This window comes from Elephantulus edwardii, unplaced genomic scaffold (assembly GCF_000299155.1).
Source record: "Elephantulus edwardii isolate Elephantulus edwardi_28Jun2011 unplaced genomic scaffold, EleEdw1.0 scaffold00028, whole genome shotgun sequence".
Classification (NCBI taxonomy): Eukaryota; Metazoa; Chordata; class Mammalia; order Macroscelidea; family Macroscelididae; genus Elephantulus; species Elephantulus edwardii.
In genome coordinates this window covers 12,796,644-12,800,458 of record NW_006399778.1, presented here as the reverse complement: position 1 = coordinate 12,800,458, position 3,815 = coordinate 12,796,644, and the positions used below count along the sequence as shown (strand labels likewise).

General features: G+C 39.3%; 1 protein-coding gene across 1 annotated transcript in view; it reads left to right on the top strand.

The window, feature by feature from the left end:
• The window catches only part of LOC102851072 (OTU domain-containing protein 3-like), a 17,060-nt gene that overhangs the window by 11,523 nt on the left and 1,722 nt on the right, over window positions 1–3,815 (top strand). The window lies entirely within an intron of this gene.

Genomic DNA, 3,815 nt, shown 5'->3' with positions numbered 1-3,815 from the left:
TGTCCTTCTCCAAGGACCGGTCTCTTCTTATAACATGATCAAAGTATGTCAGACTTAGCCTCAGAATCTTTGGCTCCAAGGAGCAGCCCAGTTTAACCCTCTCCAAGATGAATCTGTTTGTTTTCTTAGCAGTCTATGGTACCCTCAATACTCTTCTCCAACAACAAAGCTCAACGACATCAATTCGACTTGTAGAAAGTTAAAAAAACCCCTCATCAGAAAACCAAACTTAATAGTTGTTTATGTTAAATGTTCTTTTAAATAGTTATCCATTTTTTTTAAATGAAGTATCTGTAAGCTTTAATTATTTTAGCTAGGTTGATTTTGCTTTGTTTTTAAAGTTCAGGTGGGTAGTAGTTGTGCACTGTTGAATTAAAACCTATGCATAGTTGATCCACCAGAGGGTTTTCAGAGGCAGTAAATTGCATGGGAGGAAACTTCCTGTCTTTCTCATATGGAGGGTCTGGTGGTTTTGAACCACAGACATACTTTTGGTTTGGCAGTACAATTCCTTACCACTAGACTGCGCTCTCTAACAGCTAATAACTAAACTGATTGTAATTCTATGACATTTTTCTTACTTTTATATTTTAAAATTAATCCATACTTCTTAACTAAATTTTTTAAATGATAGAAAAGGTAAAGAAGAAGAAAACAGCACATAAATCAACTATGTAGACGTAACTTTTGCTATTGTTTTGGCAGATTTCCTCTAATACTGCATGCATGTTTAAAATTAAAGTTATGCATCAGGGCTGTATCCTTTTTTCATACTTATTCAGTCTGTATGATGAACAAATAACTTGAGCAACTGGACTTCATGAAGAAGGATGTGCTTTAAGGATTGGAAGAAGACTTCAGCAACCTGTGTTATGCAGATGACACACTCTTGATTGCTGAAAGTGAGGAGGACTTGAAACACTTGCAGATCAGACTGCAGACTTCAATGTGGATTACATTTCAACATAAGGAAAACAATTATCCTCACCATTGGGCCAAATAGGCAGCATCATGATAGCTGGAGAAAAGACTGAAGTTGTCAGTGATTTCATCTTGCTTGAATCCACTATCAACACTGTTGGTACCTGCAGTCAAGAAATCAAAAGACATACTACACTGGGAAAGTCTACTGTCATGGACCCTGACTCAAACTGTGGCCTTTTTGGTCACCTGTTATACATCTGAGAGCTGGACAGTGAAAAAGGATAAGAGATGAAGGATTTATGCCTTTGAGTTGTGGTGTCAGAGAAAAGTACTGAGTATCCCGTGGAATGCCAAAAGAACAAACATATATGGCTTGGAGAAGGTGCAACCAGAGTGTTGTTTGGTGGCAAGGATAGTGAAACTTTGTTTCATATACTTTGGGCATGTTGTTAGGAGAAGGACATCTTGCTTAGAAAGGTGGAGGGTCAGTGAAAGAGAGGAAGACCTAAAAAAAATGTATTGACACAGTGACTGCATTAATGAGCTCAAGGATATCAGAGATTGATTGTGAGGATGGCACAGGATAGAACAGAACTCAGATCTCTTTTTCATAGGGGTGCTATGAAACATTTTCAACTTGATGACGTTCAGCAAAATAACAGTGCATTAAAAGATGATTGAGAGTTGTTACATGCCATGGAGTCACCTGTGACTCATAGGGACTCTGAAGTACAGCAACTCTGAAGCCAGCCTTATTCTGAACCAGTCTCACCGACTCTGACACCTACCCTCATTACCCCAGTTACTGGATCAATCCATCTCCTCCTGGATCTTCCTCTCCTATGCTGTTCCTCTCCAAGGACTGGTTCCTCCAAGCCACATTCCCAAAGTATGTTGAGATGGAGCTTCAGAATCTTAGCTTCTGAGTAGAAACTTGGTTTCATCTTCTCTAAAGCAGATTTATTTGTTTTCTTGATGGTCCATGGTATGTTCAAGACTCTTCTCCAACATGCCAATTTGAAGGCATCAATTCTTCTGTCATCCTTAGTCATTGGCCAACTCTCTGATGCATAGCAAGTAATTGTGAGTACCATGGCCTGGATCAGGTGCTTCTCAGTACTTTGGAGAGGTTCCTGGCACCAGATTTCCCCAATGCAGTTCATCTTTTGATTTCCTGACTGCTGGTGCCAAGATTGTTAACAACTTCAGTCTGTTCTCCATCTATCATGGTGCTACCAATTGGCCCAGTGGTGAGAATCTTTGTCTTACTATTTATATAGCCTTGTTTCTTGGTTCTTTTTCTATTAACATTGCATAATCTTTTTTCTCATGTATTACATACTTTTGAAGGCATCATTAAATTTTTTACTTTACTAGGTAATATTTACTCATTGATCAGAATTAAGAAGGTGTAACAGCACGTGTCCCAAAGGCTCACTGGAAATGGTATCATGCTTGGCAGGGTGGAGGGACAGCGCAGGAGATGAAAACCCTAAATGAGATGGATTGACTCCCCTTTTAAAAATACGAATGTTAGAACTAGTTTGTTTAATTTAAAAATATTGTTAATTTTTTTGGGAGGAGGGACTGGGGAGGGAGAAAAGTGCAACAATGGATGACTGGAAATCCTAAGTCTCTGTAAACTTTCATTAAAATAAAAAAAAATCTTGTTAATTTTTATTGTGATCTTGTCCAGTTAATAGATTGACCTACGGAGGAGTTGACACCTTTGTGATGTGTTCTTCCTAGTCATTAACCTAGAAGGTTTTTTGACTTGTTTAATTGACCCTTTTTTGTGATATATTGAAACATTTTCTTCAGAGACTTTACTTGCTTCCTAGGAGCACCCTGGTTGCATTATTTCCAAGACCGTTTCATTTGTTCTTTGGTAGTCTATGTTGTTATGTTCAGTACTCTTTATGAGCACCACAATTTAGTCATTTGTGAGAGCTTTTCTTTACGTTGAAATGTATTTCATATTGAAACCTTTCATCTTCTCTAAGTGCTTAAAGTCCTCTTCATTTCCTGCAAGCAAGGTTATATCATTTGCATAATACAGATTGTTGATGAGTCTTCCTTCAGTTCTGATGTCAGACTCTTTTTCATGTACTCCAACTTCTGGGATTATTTGCTCAACACTGGACCAGCACACAACATCATGACAAATAGAGAAAAGATTGACGTCAAAGATTTACTTTTTTTGATCTACAGTCAACTCCCATGGAAGCAGAAGTCAGCTATGACTCATAGTAACCTCATGAACAACAGATCAGGACCTTGCCCTGTCCTGCAACTCTGCCTCCACCACGCCCAAGCCCATTGTTGCAGTCATTCATTCAATCAGTCTCTTTGAGGTCTTCCTTCCTTTCCCTTTCTTTCGCTCTTTCTCAGCATGATGTCTTTTTTCCAAGGACTAATGCTTCCTGACATCGTGTCCATAGCTTGTGAGATAAAGTTTTGCCATCCTTGCCTCTCAGGAGCACACTGGTTGCACTTCTTCCGAGATAGGCTTGTTTGTTCTTTTGGTAGTCCAAGGCTTATATCCTGACGGCTTAAGGAATTGGAGGTCAGCTGCCCTTTGTGGTTATAGAATTAGGCTTTACGGGTTCCCCAGAGTATGGTGATAACATCCCTGAGTTTAAATGGCTGTCCCTGAGTTTAGTTGGGATAGGAACTTTAGCAGACAGGACTTGGCTTGTGATCATTGTGGGGCTAAGGAACCAGATGAGAATTCTAGTTGTGTATCTTCAAGACCATCACTGTCCTGTAGCAGAAGTTCACGCAGTGCTAGTGCAGAGTATCATTTTTGTTCAACAGAGACAGATGTGTGCTTTTGTTGCCAAAATGAATCCCGAGTCATTGCCAGAAAGTTTCTAGTAAGCATAGAAGCT